The sequence below is a fragment of the Schistocerca gregaria genome, chromosome 11, assembly GCF_023897955.1.
Source record: "Schistocerca gregaria isolate iqSchGreg1 chromosome 11, iqSchGreg1.2, whole genome shotgun sequence".
Lineage (NCBI taxonomy): Eukaryota > Metazoa > Arthropoda > Insecta > Orthoptera > Acrididae > Schistocerca > Schistocerca gregaria.
This window is the reverse complement of record NC_064930.1, coordinates 117,672,795-117,697,915: the sequence shown is the minus strand read 5'-3', so window position 1 is coordinate 117,697,915 and position 25,121 is coordinate 117,672,795. Positions and strand designations below refer to the sequence as shown.

Below are 25,121 nucleotides of genomic sequence, written 5' to 3'. Positions count from 1 at the left end.
TCATCTCCAGTTCACTATCACAGAAAATAGACAAGTTTTAATAAAATTATTTCATTGGATTCCTTCAATTAATCTCACTGAATATTTTTACATAATTTCTTCCGCTCCGGCCATCAGACATTGTGCTGTGAAAAAATATTTTTAAATGTACCGCGGAATGACGGCTAATTGTTAACAGTCAGATCACTGTTACTCGCTCCGCAGAAGCTGGAAACATGCTAAATAATTTTCATTAAATATTCTTTTCATAAGATAAATGTGGCGTAGGTTCTAGAAATAACACACGGAGATCACTTTATACTATTATTATCTTACTAGGACACAGTTTACACCATCAAATATTTGCAATTACGTTACGACAGAAACAAATGCTAGTGCAGCACAATAGCTTGCGTACCTTATTCCAGCTAACACCAGAACGAACAGAACAAAACAAACTAGAGAGAAGAACGAGCATTGCATTGTATTTTATACTCTTTCAATTACTTACACATTATAATCTGGGGGACTGATGACCTTAGCTGTTTAGTCCCCCTTAAACTTCCCAACAACCACCACCATTATAATCCCATATAATAAAAATAATATCTTTTCTGCATCTATTGATCTATATTGTATATTTTTACAGTTAGTGTTATTACCTTTCGCAGATAAATCGATGTTTGCAATTCATTTTGAGTCACATACCGTCATTTTTATTTATGTTTCACCTCGATAATGGTGAATATTGCAAAAGGGACACTACACGATGAAAATTGCTGTGCGGAATCTATATTACAAACGAGTAATCCGATTTATGGCTCTTTATACCAGCTGCATATTGAGTGTCTAATGGCTTCCGGGGGTAATAAATATGTGATTTATAACATTTCATTTAATTACTGACCCAGTTTAAGAGTTTATGGTACTATCATAATCCTGTTCATTGACGGGTACAGTCTCACGTTAAACTTTGAAACAGTAACATAAGCGAACCACGTCAAATATTGTAGTAAAACACTCATAAAGAAGAAAATGTCAGTAAAATATGCTTACTGAAATTTGAAATATACATACTATCTGTCACATAGGCCATCTGACAAGATCTGCTATAGAATGAGGGGAGAGAAGTTACGGAGTAGCGAGATGCACATATACAGATGGCTGTAGTATCGCGTTCGAAAGGTATAAAAGGGCAGTGCTTTGTGGAGCTGTCATTAGTACTCTGGTGATTCGTCCGAAGAGATTCCCGGTGTGATTATGGTCACATGGCAGGAATTAACAGACCTTCAACGCGGAAAGGTAGTTGGAGCTAGACAAAAGGGATATTCTGTTTCGGAAATACACTCATGTTCATAAATTAAGGAAAATTGCAGAATGTGGTGCCACACAACGTGGCTCTACACAAAACTGGCGCTAATAGCATAGGCACATAGGGAACACTCACAACACAGATATGTAAGTCCACGGTATTGGTGGTAAGTTGAGAAAACCGTCCCGAAACGCATGTGCTACGAAACGCCAATGTTTCCCGCGCATGTACCCCGACATCAACATGGGATATGATCACCATACACACGTACACAGGCCGCACAACGGGTTGGCACACTCTGGATCAGGTGGTCGAGCAGCTGCTGGGGTACAGCCTCCCATTCTCGCATTAGTGCCTGTTGGAGCTCCTGTAGTGTCCTAGGGGTTTGAAGACGTGCAGCGATACGTCGACCAAGAGCATCCCAGACGTGCTCGATGGGGTTTGGGTCTGGAGAACAGGAAGGCTACTCCATTCGTCTGATATCTTCTGTTTCAAGGTACTCCTCCACGATGGCAGCTCGGTGGGCCCTTGCGTTATCATCCATCAGGAGGAAGGTGGGACCCACTGAACACCTGAAAAGCCGGAAGTACTGTGCAAAATACTTCCTGATACACCTGAACTGTTACACTTCCTCTGTCAAAGACATGCAGGGTGTACGTGCACCAATCATAATCCTACCCCACACCATCAAACCACGACCTCCATACAGGTCCCTTTCAAGGACACTAAGGGGTGGGTATCTGATTCCTGGTTCACGCCAGATGACAACGTGGTGAGAATCACTGTTCAGACTGGTCTGTGAACATAACCTGGGACCACTGTTCCAATGATGTACTGTGTTCTTGACACCAAGCTTTACGAGCTCTCCTGTGACCAGAGGTCAGTGGAATGCACCTTGCAGGTCTCCTGGTGAATAAACCGTGTCTGCTCAGTCGTGTGTAGACTGTGTGTCTGGAGACAACTGTTCCAGTGGCTGCAGTAAGGTCCCGAGCGAGGCTACCTGCAGTACTCCGTGGCCGTCTGCGGGCACTGATGGTGAGATATCGGTCTTCTTGTGGTGCGGTACACTGTGGACGTCCCGTACTGTAGCTCCTGAACACGTTTCCTGTCTGCTGGAATCGTTGCCATAATCTTGAGATCATACTTTGTGGCACACAGAGGGCCCGTGTGTTTGACCAGCCTCCAGTCGCCCTAGTATTCTACCCCTCATAACGTCATCAATACGTGTTCTTTTAGCCATTTTCATCACACAGCCATCATTAGCACGTCTGAAAACGTCTGCACCCTACTCTGACATGCAACAACACACTTCTGCGTATGTGGGGACTGCTGCCAGCGCCACCGAGCGACGACCGCAGATCAAATGCACCGCACGGTCATACCCCGAGGTGATTTAAACCCGAAAACCGCGACTATTACAGCGCCATCTATCACAAAGCGAAAAAAGTGGTCTAACTAAAACATTCATATTTCTTTACACACTACACGAATGTGTAATAAAAAATGGGGGTTCCTATTTTTAAAAAAATGCAGTTGATATCCGTTTGACCTATGGCAGCGCCATCTAACGGGCCAACCATAGCGCCATCTGGTTTCCCCCTTCAAGCCAAACAAGTTTCGTTCTTTGCTTATTTCGTGAAACATTTGGTCCGGTCACGATCAATGGACCACCCTGTATAAGACTGTGGGCGAACGCTTTTTGTACTGTTAGCGCCGATGCGGCAACGACGCGAAATTCCTTTGACTGTTCCCTGAACGACCGACAACCAGCGGAACACGTCAAAGGAATGCGAACGCAACAACAGAATGTTGTTTGCTGACGCTCGCCCAGCTTGGACACAAGAGCAGATTCTCGTTCCCTATACCTATTTATAACTATCAACTCGTAGAAAAGGTGGTGCTGTCAGTAGAAAGTACCCTCCGCTTGGCACCTCAAGCCGTCGGCACACGAACCGTGCATCCGAACGTTGATCGTGCCGAGTTTCTGACGTCACAGCATGGAACAGCACGTTCGGGAGTCTTTCGGAACGTGCAGAGCAGTATCTGGCATGTCAGATATTCTGAGAGTGCGTCTGAGCGTTGACCAATGAGATGGCATAACGCCAGCTACGTCACACGGACGCCGTCTCCCTTCAGTTCAGAGCTGTGAGGAGCCATATTGGCATTTATTTCAAGCCTATAGGTATAGATGCCGTTTCCGAGCACCAGCAAACAGAATCACCGAAAACCCGTTGTTAGCTGTGTTATTCGTTCTAATTAAATAATTACGTACATCGTATTCGTGGCAAAAGAATTATTGTAACTTGCGTATTATGAGAGTAGGCTGTTTGAAGGCAGTGACACACTGAAAATCCACCCAAAATTCATTGTTCGTGGTACAATTTGTTATGATTAAATTTCAATTTGTAACATAATTATCTACGATTAACGTGTTTAGCAAGGAATAAAACAGTGTGATTAAGTATTAAAAGTATGTTGATTGTTTAGCGTAGCCGTCACGGTAGCTCAGCGAAAAAAAAAGGCGTGCGTTCGATCAGAGGGCTGTGTGCTTTATGTAATAAAAAAAAAGTGAGTGAAAGAATCAACGATCAAGTTGAACGGATGTCTTGTGATGTCCGCAACGACCAAACAAACGATCGACAACAGAAAGAAAAGCGTAATGAGTAGCGCGTCTATCCAGTAATGAGTTTTTCTTTGGGCGGTGGTTCGCGCCTTAACACAACCAAATTTTTTTTCCCTAACATTCGCGTTTTTATTAGGTTCTGATACTTTATTATTCGTTTAATATAAGTATATGCTATAACATCTGATGTTATGTAAATATAAGTTCACCTTTTTTTGAGGGGTGACTTTGTTCGATTGGCTTAATCCACAGGACAGCTTGCGCTACTTGTATAAAGATATTTTGCTCCTTTTTCTTTTACGCCTCGTAATTCACATTTTGCTAGGGTGACCAGATGCAATTGTTTCAAAAGGGGGAAAAACAGCTTCAAAAAGGAGGACAAAAGAAGAAAAAAGAGGACACATGAAACGGATCAACTGCAGATGACGATACCACTCGTCAGCTTTGGACAAGTCACGTGGCTGCCGGGAATTACCGGTAAAACAAGAAGTTATTTGTTGCTGATGGTCAGGTGGTGCTTGACTGAGAAACATAAAAAAATTAAAAACATTGATTGTGGTGAAAGTATGGCGTCAATTGTTTTGACATGTCAACAACACGGAACTGTTTACTAAGCGAAAAACGTACGACCATTCACCTCCCTTAATTCGACGCACCGCCACCAACATCTACAATTCAAGCAGCAGCTGACGACATGTAAACTGAACTTTAACCTTCCGAATGCAAATAAATTGAATGACTATGCAACCATGAAATAAAACCACGACAGTTAATCTGTCTAGTTATTTCTTACCTTTATTGGCCACTGAGACGTACGTTCCAGCTCCACATATCTTACATTCCCCTTCAAATTCATTTCTCCCTTTCTTTAAAGCCGGATATTTGCAAGAAAGGACTTCAGAAAATGTACAATTTCCTTTAGGCATGACCAAATATTTTACGTAACTCACTTGGTTAAAAATTACGATATTTTCATTCGCTCATAGGTCGATCAACGACAACATAAAAAAATGGTTCAAATTGCTCTGAGCACTATGGGACTTAACTGCTGAGGTTATCAGTCCCCTAGAACAGAACTAGTTAAACCTAACTAACCTAAGGACAGCGCACACATCCATGCCCGAGGCAGGATTCGAACCTGCGACCATAGCGGTCGCGCGGTTCCAGACTGTAACGCCTAGAACCGCTCGGCCACTCCGACCGACAAAGAACGATAGCATCGACTATACAGGTGCCACCTACTACCGCTTTCGTCGGTGTTTATCACGAAGAGTGTGCTAACAGTTAAAGTATTTAAGAAAAGAGCAAATAGAACGGGACGAATTGTAAATTTAACTGTATTACGCTCAACTTTGCGTAAAAGCCGGACACTGTAAAAATCTGCCCGGCCCCCGGACAAAGAGCTAAAGAAGGAGGACATGTGCGGATTATTATTCTGGTCACCCGACATGTTGCAGAGATTCTGCTACTGGGTAGGAACAGTGACCAAGTACGACTGACCTTGGAGTTTTACTAAAATGTGGGAATGATGAAATAATGTTAATCTTATGCGGAGAAGTATTTCTAACTTGTACCACACTGTTTGTGATGGAACTTTTATAAGCCTGTGTCCTTATTGATTGGATGTGGTACTTTCCTTTTCGTGGACGATGGAGGAAATGTGCGTTTCAATAGAGCTAACGTGGGAATTTTACGCGCGCCCGTTGGGTAAACAGTGTGATTTACGAACTAGAAACATCCCGCGACTGCCGCTGGAGTGCGTTGCGATCGCGTATGCCACGTTGCGGCCCACGTGCCGTGTGCACAAGTCGCATCGCTCCCGAGCGTTCAGCAGCACGTTGAACTTGGCACGCTCCACGTTAACGTTCGACAGCACGTTCCGTGTGCCGACGGCTTTAGAGTGGATTGTTGGTGTGAACGAAGAAGCAGATGTGGAGAGGAATGTGCCTACGCCTGCGGCAGAAGTGATGCTGACGTCAGCAGATCTGCATGCGAGCGTCGGTTTCGTTATTTCTCCATTGTCGCCGCGCGGAGCCCTAAAAACTTTTTCTAAAGTGCTTCCGCCCGTACGCATTAGCGAAATTGGCGTGGAACAGGAGTTAAAAGGAGCGCTTAGAAGCGCACGTGATTACGGAAGGGAATATCCTTGGGGATGCGGCGAGACGCGTCTGTAAAAGGAAGCAAAAGACGGGGCTAGGAAGTGAAGAGAAAAGCAAACAAAGGGCGCAGCGAATGCTTTTAACAGGGCGACGCATTCACAGCAGCGCACGTAGTTCCGACTCGTTCCGCTAGCGGCGTCGCTGGTGCTAGCAGTTCGAGCGGTGACCCAGAGATGGCGGGATGCTCGCTTCCCGCGTCCGCGCATTTTCCCGGGGACTCGCCCGGGCGAGCTGCGCGGCGCGTTGGTGGGGGTGAGGTGCAGTGGTGGGGGTAGACTCGGGCGCGCAGTGGTAGCAGGAGGCTGCGTTTAGTCTACCGCCGACTCCCACCGAGGTAACATCGCGCGGGGTTCCGTGTTGACGTTTGACAGGCCGGCGCGTGAGCCCGCGAGAAATTTTCCCGCGCGAATATCGGGCGGCGGAAGTGACACGGGGCTATGCAACTCTTTTCTCGCCATTTATTGCCTTCCGTCCGGTGCGCAGTCGGCTCGTGTATCTCCGTGTGAACTAAACGCCGCGTTCGCCTGTTTCGTAAATCAGCTCCCTTTCCGCACCAGCGTTGCTTCTATCGCTAGCCCGCGACAAATTCCGAAGTGCAGGGAAGCGAAGCACTGCGCTGCCACCTCTCGCACTCAGTCATTTTTGCTCTGTTAGTGAAACCTCCGCGCGGAATAGAGGGGCTATTCGCCGACTGACTCTGATGGATTTTTCGAGACGTCACTACGTTCGACTAGAAAGTGGGTGAAAAAACAACCACGTATTTTTCTTCATTTCTCGTTACTGATCCATCATATTTGGCAAGAAGTGCATGTTGATTTCTTGTCTTTTACATTCTGCAGCACCAAATGTGAAATTACATATTCCTGAGAAACTGTCAGCTATCTAGCGTGTTTATTATATCATTAACAGGGGCGCCCGTAGGGTAAGATCAGTGGGGGCAGCTGCACTTGATGAGAATTCATTTACGAACATGAAAAATGACCTCTAAGCGCAGGGTCCGGATTTTTGTTATCTAAAAAGCCCGCAAGTTGTCACAAAAATTATCCGAAAATTCGATAAAATGACGCAAAAATGATTAAATCATTTAGTCAGTTATCAAATGAACTAGAACAATGAAAAAATTTGTCGGTGTTTGGAACTGAAATGTTGAAGCTTGCCGTAGCTTTTCAAAATAGCAAAATGTGCGGAATGTCATCGATATGAAATTTTTAACGCCAGGAAGACAGTTAATTCAGGAAATAGGGTTTACTACGGGCCAACAAAAAACAGCGCAAAGTATGGGAAAACTTAAAATCTAGGAATATGGAAACTAGTTTGCTATAAGAATGCTGTCAGTTTGTTTATGTTTAAAACAATGACCAGGTACTCAGAGTGCACTGCTGAAAGTAATAGTAGAATATTATGAGCTGATAACAATGGCCACAAAATAAATAAATGACATGTACGAGGAAAAATGTTTTGCCCCTACTGACATGAAACCCTGTGGGCGTCCCTGGTCATTGTGTATATTTAGTGTTTTGTCGTGCTGGACGTAATTGTCAATTTTGTTTACGTCGCCGAGTTATTTAATGACACTGAGATGTTACTCTGTATGAGAGATTAAAAAAATGTTAAGCACATCGCTATCGCCTGTTGTATTCGACTTGGAAAAGTATACAGTAGCCGTTCCCAGTCTTTTTAGCTGTGCAGACTATTTTGTAAAAGAAAAAAAGCTTAGAGAACTATTGACTAAATATACAATATATAAACACACACACATATATCACATGCACTTGTCAGTTGGCCTAATTAATAAAAGATACTGTACAAGAAGGACTGAAAAATATCAATGTTTTTTCTATTCACTTAGCTGTCAGAATCATATGTAAAAACTCGAAATCTAGTGCTCAGGGTGAAAAATAACTCAAAGGAATTTTTAGTAGTTTTTGTCCCCCACGAGAGACTCGATACTTCGATTAAAACTTAATTTTAGTCTCAGATCACTGTCTACATTCAATCTATTCATGTACTTATTTTTTCCAAAAGTAATGGTACTCATCCAAAAAGAGACCAATTGTGCTGTTTCAGAAAACTATTTTAGAGTCTGTTTACGTGATATTTCAACTAAAGACTCTTTATCGATTGATGACAATGTTCTTCAAAGTGATTTTTGATTTGCTGAATTTCGCCCTCAGCTCTAGGGAAGTAATTCCTAAAAGAAACATGAAAACGCTTATATACTGCCCTATTAATTATTAGTTTTAAAAATCTATAAGTTTGAGAAATTCAGTTTTTGAAGGACTTAGTATTTACATTAGGCCTATTTAGATATCTGAATAAAATTTAGGGAAATATATGATTTTAAATTACCGTAGGTCAAAGTTTTGAAGAGATCTGGTACGGCTGCAGCTGTTTTATCAATTTCATTGGCCTCCAGAAAATCTTCTAAGAGTGAAAACTCGTCGAAGGAACCTTGTTCCACTTTCTGAGCCAATCATTGAAGTCTCATGATTGCTTCTACTTTGTCTTGCACAAAAATTTATGAATGTCGTTGCCCTTCAGAGTTAAGCCGAGAATGCTGAGAGCACCGAAAACATACACCAAATATGGCAACCGTGTGAACCTCTTTTCATCGATCACACACTAAGTAGGACCTTGCAAATTTTCTACCACACTGTCCACTCGTAAGTTAAATCCTGACAATACCTTACGCCTCGACAGTCACCGAATTTCTCAGTGAATTAAAGATGTTATGGTCGCTGCCCATTTTATGACGGTGAACACCAATAGTCGTGTTTTTAGGCCTTGCTTTAATGGAGTTGGCGATTTTAAGTGCATCGTCAAGAGCTTTTTGGGACACTCGCCCAAACTGTAACTACAAGAGCATCCTCGGAGTAGTGAAGCAACTTAAATCACTTAGGCCAACTAAAGCCAAGTCTTCTGGTCCACACTGTATCCCAGTTAGGTTCCTTTCGGAGTATTCTGATGCATTAGCTCAATACTTAACAATCATATACAACCGTTCGCCCGACGAAAGATCCGTACCCAAAGACTGGAAAGTTGGACAGGTCACACCAATATTCAAGAAAGGTAGTAGGAGTAATCCACAAAATTACAGGCCTATATCGTTAACGTCGATATGCAGCAGGATTTTAGAACATATATTGTGTTTGAACATTATGCATTACCTAGAAGAAAACGATCTGTTGTCACACAGTCAACTTGGGTTTAGAAAACATAGGTCCTGTAAAACACAACTAGCTCTTTATTCACACGAAGTGTTGAGTGCTTTTCACAAGGAATTTCAGATCGATTCCGTATTTCTGGATTTCCGGAAGGCTTTTGACACTGTACAAGCGGCTCATAGTGGAATTGCTTAGGGAATATGGTCTCAGTTATGTGACTGGATTTGTGATTTCCTGTGAGAGAGGTCACAGTTCGTAGTAATTGACGGAAAGTCATCGAGTAAAACAGAAGTGATTTCAGGCGTTCCCAAATGTAGTGCCGGTCGGAGTGGCCGAGCGGTTCTAGGCGCTACAGTCAAGAACCGCGGGACCGCTACGGTCGCTGGTTCGAATCCTGCCTTGGGCATGGATGTGTGTGATGTCCTTAGGTTAGTTAGGTTTAAGTAGTTCTAAGTTCTAGGGGACTGATGACCCCAGATGTTAAGTCCCTTAGTGCTCAGAGCCATTTCAACCCAATGTAGTGTTATAGGCCCTTTGCTGTTCCTTATCTACATGAACGATTTGGGAGACAATCTAAGCAGCCGTCTTCGGTTGTTTGCAGTAGACGCTGTCGTTTATCGACTAATAAAGTCATCATCAGAAGATCAAAAAAAGTGCAAATGATTTAGAAAAAAATATCTGAATGGTGCGAAAAGTGGCAGTTGATCCTACGAAAAGTGTGAGGTCATCCACATGAGTGCTAAAAGGAACTCGTTAAAATTCGGTTACACGATAAATCAATAAATTCTAAATGCCGTAAATTCAGCTAAATACCTAGGCATTACAATTACCAACAACTTAAATTGGAAGGAACACATAGCAAATGTTGTGGGGAAGGCTAACCAAAGACTGCGTTTTATCGGCAGGACACATAGAAAATGTAACAGACCTACTACACTACGCTTGTCCGTCCTCTTTTAGACTACTGCTGCGCGGTGTGGGATCCTTACCAGATAGCACTGACGGAGTACATCGAAAAAGTTGAAAGAAAGCCAGCACGTTTTGTATTATCGCGAAATATGGGATAGAGTCACTGAAATGATACAGGATATGGGCTGGAAATCATTAAAAGAAAGGAGTTTTTCATTGCGACGGAATATTCTCACGAAATTCCAATCACCAACTTTCTCCTGGGACAATATTTTGTTGACAGCGACCTACATAGGGAGGAACGATCACCACGATAAAATAAGGGAAATCAGAGCTCGTACTGAAAGATATAGGTGTCCATTCTTTCCGCGTGCTATACGAGATTGGAATAATAGAGAATTGTAAAGGTGGTTCGATGAACCCTCTGCCAGGCACTTAAATGTGATTTGCAGACCCCATGTAATTGTAGATGGAGATGTAGATCTCTGTGTATGCTGTAATATGTTCACCGAAACAAGGAAGCAGCTCAATCAGCTTTGGCGACTAAGCATCTACTGTATGAACAGCAGACATAGCTCGTGCCCAATCAGTTGTGAAACCTACACAACTTGACTAAACTTCGAGGGTGTGCTGAAAAGTAATGCCTCCGAATTTTTACATGAAAAGTCTTAATGTTTTATACATAACACAAACGTTTTAACATTTTATATCTTTGTTATTCACGTCCACACACACTCTCAGAAAAGAAATAAAACTACGGAACTTCAAGCAATAATAAAAATCTACATCTACATCCATACTCCGCAAGCCACCTGACGGCGTGTGGCAGAGGGTACCTTGAGTACCTCTATCAGTTCTCCCTTCTATCCCAGTATGGTATTGTTCGCGTAAAGAAGGATTGTCGGTATGCTTCTGTGTGGGCTCTAATCTCCCTGATTGTATCCTCACGGTCTCTTCGCGAGATATACGTAGGAGGGAGCAATATACAGCTTGACTCCTCGGTGAAGGTATGTTCTCGCAACTTCAACAAATGCCCGTACCGGGTTACTGAGCGTCTCTCCTGCCGAGTCTTCCACTGGAGTTTATCTGTCATCTCCGTAACGCTTTCGCGATTACTAAATGAACCTGTAACGAAGTCCGCTGCCCTTAGTTGGATCTTCTGTCACTCTTCTATCAACCCTATCTGGTACGGATCACTCACCTGTGAGCAGTATTCGAGCAGTGGCCGAACAAGCGTACTGTAGCCTACTTCCTTTGTTTTCGGAATGCATTTCCTTAGGATTCTACCAATGAATTTCAGTCTGGCATCTGCTTTACCGACGATCAACTTTATATTATCATTCCATTTTAAATCACTCCTAATGAGCACACCCAGATAATTTATGGAATTAGCTGCTTCCAGTTGCTGACCTGCTATATTGTAGCTAAATGATAAGGGATCTTTCTTTCAGTTTATTCGCAGCACATTACACTTGTCTACATTGAGATTCAATTGCCATTCCTTGCACCATGCGCCAATTCGCTGCACATCCTCCTGCATTTCCGTACAATTTTCCATTGTTACAACCTCTCGATATACCACAGCATCATCTGCGAAAAGCCTCAGTGAACTTCCGATGTCATCCACAAGGTCATTTATGTATATTGTGAATAGCAACGGTCCTACGACACTCCCCTGCGGCACACCTGAAATCACTGTTACTTCGGAAGACTTCTCTCCACTGAGAATATGCTGCGTTCTGTTATCTAGGAACTCTTCAATCCAATCACACAATTGGTCTGATACTCTGTATTCTCTTACTTTGTTCATTAAACGACTGTGGGGAACTGTATCGAACGCCTTGCGGAAGTCAAGAAACACGGCATCTACCTGTGAACCCGTGTCTAAGGCCCTCTGAGTCTCGTGGACGAATAGCGCGATCGTCTTTTTCGAAATCCAAGCTGATTCCTACAGAGTAGATTTCTAGTCTCCAGAAAAGTCATTATACTCGAACATAATACGTGTTCCAAAATTCTACAACTGATCGACGTTAGAGATATAGGTCTATAGTTCTGCACATCTGTTCGACGTCCCTTCTTGAAAACGGGGATGACCTGTGCTCTTTTCCAGTCCTTTGGAACGCTTCGCTCTTCTAGAGACCTACGGTACACCGCTGCAAGAAGGGTGGCAAGTTCCTTGGCGTACTCTGTGTAAAATCGAACTGGTATCCCATCAGGTCCAGCGGCCTTTTGCTCTTTTGAGACGGAATCGGCAGATATGATGGACACGTGCAGACAAATAAATGATTATACTTTCAGGAAAAGTGAATAATTTATTCAAGAGAAAGAGCTTCACGAATTGAGTAAGTGAATAACACGGTGGCAAATCTCTGGTACATACGGAAGCAGCTATTGGGCTTGGCGCTGATTAGAAGAGTTGTTGGATTTCTCATGAGGCATGTCGTGTCACATTCAGTCCAGTGGGCGAGTTAGATAGTCAAAGTCCTCAGATGTTTGGAGAGCCCTGTCCATAACTCCTCAAACGTCTTCAACTGGAGAAACATCCGGCGACCTTGCTGGTCAATGTAGGGTTTAGCAAGCATGAAGACGAGAAGCAGAAACTCTCGTGGTGTGCGGGCGGGTATAACGAAGGGCGTTTGAAAAGTCCGTACAAAAATAAAAACTATTGACGTGTTTGGGCTAATTTTTTTTTCGACGTAGTCTCCTTTTAGACTTCCACACTTCGTCCGACGCTGTTCTAGTTTGTTGATCCCTTTCGAAGAATAGGAACTGTCCAAGTCTGCAAAATAGCTATTACTTGCTGCAATCACCTCCTCGTTTGAATAAAATGTTTGTCCCGCCAGCCATTTCTTCAGACTGGGAAACAAATAGTACTCTGAGGGAGCCAAGTCTGGAGAATAGGTGGGATGTGAAACGAGTTGGAATCCTATTTCCATTAATTTTGCGATCACAACTGCTGAGGTGTGTGCTGGTGCATTGTGTTGGGAAAGTACTTTTTTGCGATTCAATCGCCGGCGTTCTTCTTGCAGCTCGGTTTTCTAACGGTCCAATAACGATGAATAATATGCACCTGTAATAGTTTTACCCTTTTCCACATAGTCGATGAGGATTATCCCTTACGAAACCCAAAAGACAGTCGCCAAAACCTTATCGGCCGAAAGAGTGGTCTTCGCCCTTTTTTTGGAGCAGATTCTCCCTTGGTAACCCATTGTTTAAATTGTTGTCTGTCATCCATCACCATATCACGGATTTTATCAATGGTTTCTGGAGTCGTAACCTCCACAGGGCGTCCAGAACGTTCAGCGTCACTTGTACCTTATGGCCACTCTGAAAATTTTGAAACCACTTATAAACTGTTCTGATCACCGCAATGTTTGCTAAGCTTCTCTTTAGTCTCCTTTTGCATTTCACAAAGTAATGTTTAATCACTACGCGAATTTTTCGTCAATTTTTTTGACAATCACTCGACTTCCTCGATTCACACGAATGCCAGACAGAAAGAATTAGACCAATATGGCTGAAACTTGGTGTGCGTCCTTTCCAAAGATGCTACTAACTAAACATGACATCTATCATAGATTAAATATCTCTGGAGTGAGCACTGCGTTCTGCGCATGTTGTCAACATTAAACCAGGATTGTCACGTGTTTTCGGGACTTCGCTGTGCGTGTGTGCTTTCTGCAGCGTTTGAAGTTTATAATATCAAGAGCTGTTTTCTTGTGTTTCACCGTTTGTTGATAGTGTAATACTAATAGTGAATTACTGTTGTTGCTAGGATGCAAAGAAAAATATGTGAAAGGAGGAATAGCAACTTTTCATGGGTACATACTATGTAGCTCTAATTATAGTTATCATATTAGTAAGAGACACTGTATACGTTTAAAAATTTCGAGACGCATTATAATTAAGGCCTGATTCTGTAGACCTATTTTTCTACGATTTTATGACTATATAATAGACATTACGGTTCGTACAAAAGCTTACAATCGCTTCCTCTCGTAAATTTGCTGGTAGAACAGAAAAGGGAATGGTTAGATGTTTCAGCAAATACTATCCTCCATACATTTATCAGTGACTTGTCGATTATGTATATAGATTACTCAGTCTACTATTTATTTAATAAACTGGGAGCAAGTATGTAAAATGCGTTAAATAAATACTTCAAAATGTCACCAGTCAGAAAAACTGTGCTTAGGTAGGTAGCAAGAACGAGAAAATAAATACGCAGACATAGCAGAAAAAAGGACGAATTACCAGGGATATAATCGGTAATGTGTGGCAAATTCGGTGTTTTTCGGACACTTGCAAAAGTAATAGCGTACTGTTAAGTCGTTTTGCGAGACTATCATTGCAAAAATATACGTCGGGCTCTGTAATACTATAAAGTGCCGTATCATACCGAAAACTACCAAAAATCGAGTGCATCTGAACTGTGACACCTGTCGCAAAGAAGCAGGATGTAATATAACTTGCCCTTAAAAGTTACGTAGCTGGTTTGTTCCCGGTATCAAATGGATACTGTTAAAATGTCTGCGCAACATGTAAAAATAATCCACGACACGTACGAAAAGAATCCGTCTGTACTAGGGGTGTAGTGACATTCGGAATACACAGGGCGCTATACGGACAAACGCAGGACGTCCCGAGAACACGTGACCAGGCCGGCCATGTATGTTGACAACACAAAATCTGTTCTGCGCATGTGAATGCTCACTCCAGAGATATTTACTCTATGACACCGATACGCGCTGGTGGTGCCATCGAAAGGGTTTGCACGGACTTTTCAAACGCCCCTCGTATCTTGCTGGAATGCAAGCCCAGGATTGCTTGCCATCAAGGACAACAAATCGGGGTGCAGAATATCTTCGACGTATCGCTGTGCTGTGGGGGTGTTGCAGATGACAACCAAAGGTCTCCTGCTATGAAATGAAACGGAACTCCATGTCACCACTCGTGGCTGTCGGGCAGTATGGTGGCCTACAGTCACACTGGAGTCTGGGACGTCACCAGAGGCGTCATCGTGGTCATTGGGGCTCAGTTGGAAGCGGGACTCATGACTGAAGACAATTCAATGATTTCTTAAAAGACATCATAGTCGCCATTCGCTGCTGAAACCTTCCTGTCTCCTCTGTCTCTTTTGTGTTACTCAATCTTCCCTTCTACAATAACCTATGAAACCTTCCCTTACGATTTCTTTCTCTTGCTTAGTAACAACAAATGAAATCTTCCCTTTAAAATTTATTCTCTTTCTCAATCTTCGTATACAAATTTAATTGCTGCTTATTGAAAGCGATTTTCTGATTATTTAGACGAAACATAGAATGTGTCGTCGTCTTGGCCCTCAGTCGTTATCTGTAATAACCCAAAACTGTTCCTTACCTTTTTCACTGTTACTGGATCGCCATCTGACTGCTACATCGAACTGCGACATGAATATACTTACTCTGGTTTAGTATACTCTATTAGCTGCTGGTGGGCTGTCATAATAAGTGGCTGTATTTAGTACCAAAACTGACGTTATTCTTTAATAGCAAAGCTGACGTTATTCGTTAATTAATTTGACTGAAGTTACGTAATTCATAGTTACACTTTTTCTTGACAACAATAAAATTTTTCAAAGTTTTACGTTGATGGTTTTTGGGATGGATTTCAATCAGTAATGCAACATTGCTGGCAAACATTAATTATATTCTGAAAACGTTTCTTCAAATATTTACTGCTGATAATGATATGATTTTACAAACGTTCAGATGGGACTTACTTTTACAATAATCTTACAACTAACAATGCGCAAGCTTCCTTTCAGGAGTCTTGAGTTTTGCAAAGAAAATAATTTAATAACATTAGTTGCCCTTATGATAATAGTTAGCTGATGGCTCTGTACACCCGTTTATAATCTCTTGTAAATCATAGCTGGTGGCTGGCAGGCACACCTCTCCTCTCAACCTCTCGCTTCAGACCTGCTACCGACTCGCTTCACATCTCGCTTACTGCTGACTTCATACGAACGCTGAAGTGCGGTCTTTCCTGCCAACAATGCTTTCTGGTGCAGGCAATCCCTGCTACCATTACAAAATGCATCAATGCACGGTGTTTCCCGCTCTTTTCTTAAAATGTATCCATATGCAGTCTCTCCTGCCCTTTTTAAAATTATATAAATTTGCGGTCTCTCTTGCCAACAATACTTTGGTGGAGACATTCCCTGCTACCACAATTATTTCTAAGACGACAAATATTAATTATTCCTACTTAATCCTATTAATAACGTATAAACATCCTTCTTAAATTGTGGTTTGACAATAGACAATAAAAATATACACGTCTTACAACGTCAACAAGTAAATCGGATGGAAATTGTACCGTGGGCGACGACTGCCATGCCGAAACACTTGGTTTTTGAGAAAAACGTGTTTATAGTTTGACAAGTATTTATCAAATGTATAAAGGATGTTGACTTCGGTGCTTGTGTTGACATGCGACTCACTGCTCTACAGTACTAGCATCAAGCACATCAGTGCGTAGCATCAACAGGTTAGCGTTCATCACGAACGTGGTTTTGCAGTCAGTGCAATGTTTACAAATGCGGAGTTGGCAGATGCCCATTTGATGTACGGATTAGCACGGGGCAATAGCCGTGGTGCGGTACGTTTGTATCGAGACAGATTTCCAGAACGAAGGTGTCCCGACAGGAAGACGTACGAAGCAACTGATCGGCGTCTTAGGGAGCACGGAACATTCCAGCCTATGAGTCACGACTGGGGAAGACCTAGAACGACGAGGACACCTGAAATGGACGAGGCAATTCTTCGTGCAGTTGACGATAACCCTAATGTCAGCGTGAGAGAAGTTGCTGCTGTACAAGGTAACGTTGACCACGTCACTGTATGGAGAGTGCTACGGGAGAACCAGGTGTTCCCGTACCGTGTACAGCGTGTGCAGGCACTATCAGCAGGTTATTGGCCTCCACGGGTACACTTCTGCGAATGGTTCATCCAACAAAGTGACAATCCTCATTTCAGTGCAAATGTTCTCTTTACGGATGAGGCTTCATTCCGACGTAATCAAATTGTAAATTTTCACAATCATCATGTGTGGACTGACGAGAATCCACACGCAATGCAATCACGTCATCGACACAATTTTCTGTGATCGTTTGGGCAGGCATTGTTGGCGATGTCTCGATTGGGCCCCATGTTCTTCCATCTACGCTCAATGGAGCACGTTATCATGATTTCATACGGGATACTCTACCTGTCCCCATGAACCATGGACCTTGCCGTTGGTGGGGAGGCTTGCGTGCCTCAGCGATACAGATGGCCGTACCGTAGGTGCAACCACAACGGAGGGGTATCTGTTGAGAGGCCAGACAAACGTGTGGTTCCTGAAGAGGGGCAGCAGCCTTTTCAGTAGTTGCAGGGGCAACAGTCTGGATGATTGACTGATCTGGCCTTGCAACATTAACCAAAACGGCCTTGCTGTGCTGGTACTGCGAACGGCTGAAAGCAAGGGGAAACTACAGCCGTAATTTTTCCCGAGGACATGCAGCTTTACTGTATGATTAAATGATGATGTCATCCTCTTGGGTAAAATATTCCGGAGGTAAAATAGTCCCCCATTCGGATCTCCGGGCGGGGACTACTCAGGAGGATGTCGTTATCAGGAGAAAGAAAACTGGCGTTCTACGGATCGGAGCGTGGAATGTCAGATCCCTTAATCGGGCAGGTAGGTTAGAAAATTTAAAAAGTGAAATGGATAGGTTAAAGTTAGATGTAGTGGGAATTAGTGAAGTTCGGTGGCAGGAGGAACAAGACTTCTGGTCAGGTGACTACAGGGTTATAAACACAAAATCAAATAGGGGTAATGCAGGAGTAGGTTTAATAATGAATAGGAAAATAGGAATGCGGGTAAGCTACTACAAACAGCATAGTGAACGCATTATTGTGGCCAAGATAGATACAAAGCCCACACCTACTACAGTAGTACAAGTTTATATGCCAACTAGCTCTGCAGATGATGAAGAAATTGAAGAAATGTACGATGAAATAAAAGAAATTATTCAGATAGTGAAGGGAGACGAAAATTTAATAGTAATGGGTGACTGGAATTCGAGTGTAGGAAAAGGCAGAGAAGGAAACATAGTAGGTGAATATGGATTGGGGCTAAGAAATGAAAGAGGAAGCCGCCTAGTAGAATTTTGCACAGAGCACAACTTAATCATAGCTAACACTTGGTTTAAGAATCATGAAAGAAGGTTGTATACGTGGAAGAACCCTGGAGATACTAAAAGGTATCAGATAGATTATATAATGGTAAGACAGAGATTTAGGAACCAGGTTTTAAGTTGTAAGACATTTCCAGGGGCAGATGTGAACTCTGACCACAATCTATTGGTTATGACCTGTAGATTAAAACTGAAGAAACTGCAAAAATGTGGGAAATTAAGGAGATGGGACCTGGATAAAGAGAAAGAACAAGAGGTTGTACAGAGTTTCAGTGAGAGCATAAAGGAACAATTGACAGGAATAGGTGAAAGAAATACAGTAGAAGAAGAATGGGTAGCTCTGAGGGATGTAGTAGTGAAGGCAGCAGAGGATAAAGTAGGTACAAAGACGAGGGCTGCTAGAAATCCTTGGGTAACAGAAGAAATATTGAATTTAATTGATGAAAGGAGAAAATATAAAAATGCAGTAAATGAAGCAGGCAAAAAGGAATACAAACGTCTCAAAAATGAGATCGACAGGAAGTGCAAAATGGCTAAACAGGGATGGCTAGAGGACAAATGTAAGGATGTAGAAGCTTATCTCACTAGGGGTAAGATAGATACTGCCTACAGGAAAATTAAAGAGACCTTTGGAGAGAAGAGAACCACGTGTATGAATATCAAGAGCTCAGATGGCAGCCCAGTTCTAAGCAAAGAAGGGAAGGCAGAAAGGTGGAAGGAGTATATAGAAGGTTTATACAAGGGCGATGTACTTGAGGACAATATTATGGAAATAGAAGAGGATGTAGATGAAGATGAAATGGGAGATACGATACTGCGTGAAGAGTTTGACAGAGCACTGAAAGACCTGAGTCGAAACAAGGCCCCCGGAGTAGACAACATTCCATTAGAACTACTGACGGCCTTGGGAGAGCCAGTCATGACAAAACTCTACCAGCTGGTGAGCAAGATGTATGAGACAGGCGAAATACCCTCAGACTTCAAGAAGAATATAATAATTCCAATCCAAAAGAAAGCAGGAGCTGACAGATGTGAAAATTACCGAACTATCAGTTTAATAAGCCACGGCTGCAAAATGCTAACGCGAATTTCTTACAGACGAATGGAAAAACTGGTAGATGCAGACCTCGGGGAGGATCAGTTTGGATTCCGTCGAAATGTTGGAACACGTGAGGCAATACTGACCTTACGACTTATCTTAGAAGAAAGACTAAGAAAAGGCAAACCTACGTTTCTAGCATTTGTAGACTTAGAGAAAGCTTTTGACAATGTTGACTGGAATACTCTTTTTCAAATTCTAAAGGTGGCAGGGGTAAAATACAGGGAGCGAAAGGCTATTTATAATTTGTACAGAAACCAGATGGCAGTAATAAGAGTCGAGGGGCATGAAAGGGAAGCAGTGGTTGGGAAAGGAGTGAGACAGGGTTGTAGCCTCTCCCCGATGTTATTCAATCTGTATATTGAGCAAGCAGTAAAGGAAACAAAAGAAAAATTCGGAGTAGGTATTAAAATTCATGGAGAAGAAGTAAAAACTTTGAGGTTCGCCGATGACATTGTAATTCTGTCAGAGACAGCAAAGGACCTGGAAGAGCAGTTGAACGGAATGGACAGTGTCTTGAAAGAAGGATATAAGATGAACATTAACAAAAGCAAAACGAGGATAATGGAATGTAGTCAAATTAAATCGGGTGATGCTGAGGGAATTAGATTAGGAAATGAGACACTTAAAGTAGTAAAGGAGTTTTGCTATTTAGGAAGTAAAATAACTGATGATGGTCGAAGTAGAGAGGATATAAAATGTAGATTGGTAATGGCAACGAAAGCGTTTCTGAAGAAGAGAAATTTGTTAACATCGAATATAGATTTATATATCAGGAAGTCGTTTCTGAAAGTATTTGTTTGGAGTGTAGCCATGTATGGAAGTGAAACATGGACGATAACTAGTTTGGACAAGAAGAGAATAGAAGCTTTCGAAATGTGGTGCTACAGAAGAATACTGAAGATAAGGTGGATAGATCACGTAACTAATGAGGAGGTATTGAATAGGATTGGGGAGAAGAGAAGTTTGTGGCACAACTTGACTAGAAGAAGGGATCGGTTGGTAGGACATGTTTTGAGGCATCAAGGGATCACAAATTTAGCATTGGAGGGCAGCGTGGAGGGTAAAAATCGTAGAGGGAGACCGAGAGATGAGTACACTAAGCAGATTCAGAAGGATGTAGGTTGCAGTAGGTACTGGGAGATGAAGCAGCTTGCACAGGATAGAGTAGCATGGAGAGCTGCATCAAACCAGTCTCAGGACTGAAGACAACAACAACAACAACAACTCTACCTGTGCTGCTAGAACATGTGCATTTACAAGTACGACACAACATGTGGTTCGTGCACGATGGAGCTCCTGCACATTTCAGTCGAAGAGTTAGCACGCTTCTCAGCAACAGATTCGGTGACCGATGGATTGGTAGAGGCGGACCAATTCCTTGGCCTCCACGCTCTCCTGACCTCAACCCTCTTGACTTTCATTTATGGGGGTATTTGAAAGCTCTCGTCTACGCAACCCCGGTACCAAATGTAGAGACTCTTCGTGCTCGTTTTGCGGACGGATGTGATACAATACGCCATTGCTGCATCAGCGCATCAGGGATTCCATGCGACGGAGGGTGGATGCATGTATCCTCGCTAACGGAGGACATTTTGAACATTTCCTGTAACAAAGTGTCTGAAGTCACGCTGGTACGTTCTGTTGCTGTGTGTTTCCATTGCATGATTAATGTGATTTGAAGAGAAGTAACAAAATGAGCTGTAACATGGAAAGTAAGCGTTTCCGGACACATGTCCACATAACATATTTTCTTTCGTTGTGTGTGAGGAATGTTTCAGGAAAGTTTGGCCGTACCTTTTTGTAACACCCTGTATATTTAACAACATATTAGTATGTAAAAAGTGTCGTACTCCTCGGATCGTGTGGGACTCTCACAGTCAAAAGGCTGCATTCTGACGACGACACGTGCTCATGTCAGATAGTTTTATATTCTGACAGAGTGTAAGTAATGTACATTTACCTCCAATTTTTATAATTGAGCTACTTTCCTTATGAAATGTTTGCTTAATGATGTATATACACCCTGTGCTTCACTTTTGTATGTTTGTGTTTAGTTAACTTTGCAGTGTTACTTGAAAATGGCCATAAGGGCGAAAATGCAATAGTAACAATCCATATTTTGTAGAGTCAACGGCGACTTTGATGTCTTTTAAGAAATACTATATGACTGTGAATCCCAACCATCAGAAGTTAAACAATTCAATGAGATTCCAGGACGAACTGCAAAGGGGCTTGTTGGTGTTCAGATATCAATGACCTCAGTCCTCTTTCTGTGAGCGGCCTACTGATGGCCCTTGTGGTCACTGAAGCAGCAGTTGGACGTCGGCTCGATGATGGTGATGAACCTGGGTCTCTGTATGCCTCCCTCACGGTTCCTCCGTCCTGCTGTTCTGTCGTCTTTCTAAGTCCAACACTTCCTTTCTTGACTCTTTGTTTGGTCACGGATCACGCACTCCTGCCAACGGCGTCCAACTGTGGCAGCGCTTCTATTAAAATGTTGAGCGATTCACCAAGTACTCCAAACGGCTTGTTCGGGCCCTACTAAACGTCCTCTGTCAAACGCTGACGTCTGAGTATATTGTTGGCGCACCTGTCTGTGTGGCGTAGTTACTGTCCAGAACACGAAATAGAATTCGCAAAGACTTTATGGCCTGGTATCTACATGTCCACTATTCACTACGTAACCTCCCATTGTCTACATCTACATCTACATCCATACTCTGCAAGCCACCTGGAGGTGTGCGGTGGAGGGTACCTTTAGTACCTCTATCGGTTATCCCTTCTATTCCAGTCTCTTATTGTTCGTGGAAAGAAAGGTTGTCGGTATGCCTCTGTGTGGGCTCTAATCTCTCTGATTTTATCCTCATGGTCTCTTCACGAGATGTATGTACGAGGGAGCAATAGCTTGACTCCTCGATGAAGGTATGTTCTTCAACCAAACTCCGTACCGAGGTACTGAGCCTCTCTCTTGCACAGTCTTCCACTGGACTTTATCTACACCACTGGCCATTAAAATTACTAAACCGTATCAAACACGGCATCTACCTGGGAACCCGTGTCTATGGCCCTCTGAGTCTCGTGGACGAATAGCGCGAGCTGGGTTTCACACAATCGTCTTTTTCGAAACCCATCCCTACAGAGTAGATTTCTAGTCTCCAGAAAAGTCATTATACTGGAACATAATACGTGTTCCAAAATTACACAACTGATCGACATAACAGATATAGGTCTATAGTTCTGCGCATCTGTTCGACGTCCCTTCCTGAAAACAGGGATGACCTGTGCCCTTTTCCAATCCCTTGGAACGCTACGCTCTTCTAGAGACTGCGGTACACCGCTGCAAGAAAGAGGGCAAGTTCCTTCGCGTACCCTGTGTAAAATCGAACTTGTATCCCATCAGGTCCAGCCGCCTTTCCTCTTTTGAGCGATTTTAATTGTTTTTCTATCCCTCTGTCATCTATTTCGATATCTACCATTTTGTCATCTGTGCGACAACGTAGAGAAGGAACTACAGTGTAATTTTCGTCTGTGAAACAGAACTGATATTTGTTTCTGTCTGCAATTTAGCTCAACCGTGCCTCTTACTCTACATACTAGCAAAACTGTGTCCCCACAAAGTGGTACCCAACTTAAACTCAAATGCTAACTGTAACTTAACAGAATACAGCTTGTCTTTATATTAAATGCGCAACTGAAGTAAAACAATTATCTGGCCTTAATCAAGATTTCTACTTACCTCGCGTCTTTCTAACTGCTCCATGTGGTAATACCTAATGATAAACAGCAGAGTAATTATTTCTATGAAATATTCGAACACAACGATTTTACAATGATGTACTGAAAAAGGCAGAGTAGAATTTCGCATGAACCTCACACATGACATAGGTCTTGACAGTACTAAGTTAACATAGTGAACAATGATTTAAAGAGAGTGCAATGTTAACAGAGAATTTTGTATAAAAATCAAGCAGCGTAATCAGTTGATATCTTAATGCATGACTCAGGGATGTGGAGTGGTCTTTCTCTCAACTCGGATCAAGTTAATTAGCTGACAGTAATCATTTCTAGCTGCGCAATGTGGCAGTCTTACCCAAAATTCCCCCCTTCAAAATTATAACATTATTCAAAATTTATATTCTCTTCGCTTTCTAATGTTTTTGTTGTTGTGGTCTTCAGTCCAGAGACTGGTTTGATGCAGCTCTCCATGCTACTCTGTCCTGTGGAAGCTTCTTCATCTCCCAGTGCCTACCGCAACCTACATCATCCTGCATCTGCTTAGTGTATTCATCTCTTAGTCTCCCTCTACGACTTTTACCCTCCACGCTGCCCTCCAATACTAAATTCGTAATCCCTTGATGCCTAAGAACATTTCGTACCAACCGATGCCTTCTTCTGGTCAAGTTGTGCAACAAACTTCTCTTCTCCCCAAACCTATTCAATACTTCCTCATTACTTATATGATCTACCCATCTAATCTTCAGCATTCTTCTGTAGCACCACATTTCGAAAGCATCTATTCGTTTCTTGTCTAAACTATTTATCGCCCATGTTTCAATTCCACACATGGCTACACTCCATACAAATACTTTCAGAAACGACTTCCTGACACTTACATCTATACTCGATGTTAACAAATTAGCCTTCTTCAGAAATGCTTTCCTTGCCATTGACAGTCTACATTTTATATCCTCTCTACTTCGACCATCATCAGTTACTTTGCTCTCCAAATACCAAAACTCCTTTAGTACTTTAAGTGTCTCATTTCCTAATCTAATTCCCTCAGCATCACCCTACTTAATTCGACTACATTCCATTATCCTCGTTTTTCTTTTGTTGATGTTCATCTTATATCCTCCTATCAAAATACTGTCCATTCCGTTCAACTGCTCTTCCAAGTCCTTTGCTGTCTGACAGAATTACAATGTCATCAGCGAACCTCAAAGTTTTTATTTCTTCTCCATGGATTTTAATACCTACTCCGAATTTTTCTTTTGTTTCCTTTATGGCTTGCTCAATATACAGATTGAATAACATTGGGGAGAGGCTACTACCCTGTCTCACTCCCTTCCCAACCACTGCTTCCCTTTCATGTCCCTCGACTCTTATAACTGCCATTTGGTTTCTATATAAATTGTAAATAGCCTTTCGCTCCCTATATTTTACCCCTGCCACGTTCAAAATTTGAAGGAGTATTCCAGTCAACATTGTCAAAAGTTTTCTCTAAATGTCTACAAATGCTAGAAACGTAGTTTTGCCTTTCCTTAATCTTTCTTCTAAGATAAGTCGTAGGGTCAGTTTTGCCTCACGTGTTCGAACATTTCTACGGAATCCAAACTGATCTTCCCCGAGGTCGGCTTCTATCAGTTTTTCCATTCGTCTGTAAAGAATTCGCGTTAGTATTTTGCAGCTGTGACTTATTAAACTGATCGTTCGATAATTTTCACATCTGTCAACACCTGCTTTCTTTGGGATTGGAATTATTATATTCTTGTTGAAGTCTGAGGGTATTTCGCCTGTCTCATACATCTTGCTCTCCAGATGGTAGAGTTTTGTCAGGACTGGCTCTCCCAAGGCCGTCAGTAGTTCTAATGGAATGTTGTCTATTCCCAGGGGCTTGTTTCGACTTACGTCTTTCAGTGCTCTGTCAACTCT

At 42.5% G+C, this 25,121-nt stretch overlaps 1 protein-coding gene across 1 annotated transcript in view; it reads left to right on the top strand.

Moving 5' to 3' along the window:
- The first annotated feature begins 6,402 nt into the window (after window positions 1-6,402).
- The window catches only part of LOC126295177 (voltage-gated potassium channel subunit beta-2-like), a 1,066,574-nt gene continuing 1,047,855 nt past the window's right edge, over window positions 6,403-25,121 (top strand). Inside the window, exon 1 of the mRNA XM_049987482.1 lies at window positions 6,403-6,810. The gene's annotated coding sequence lies outside the window, so the exon portion shown is untranslated. The remainder of the gene's footprint in view (window positions 6,811-25,121) is intronic.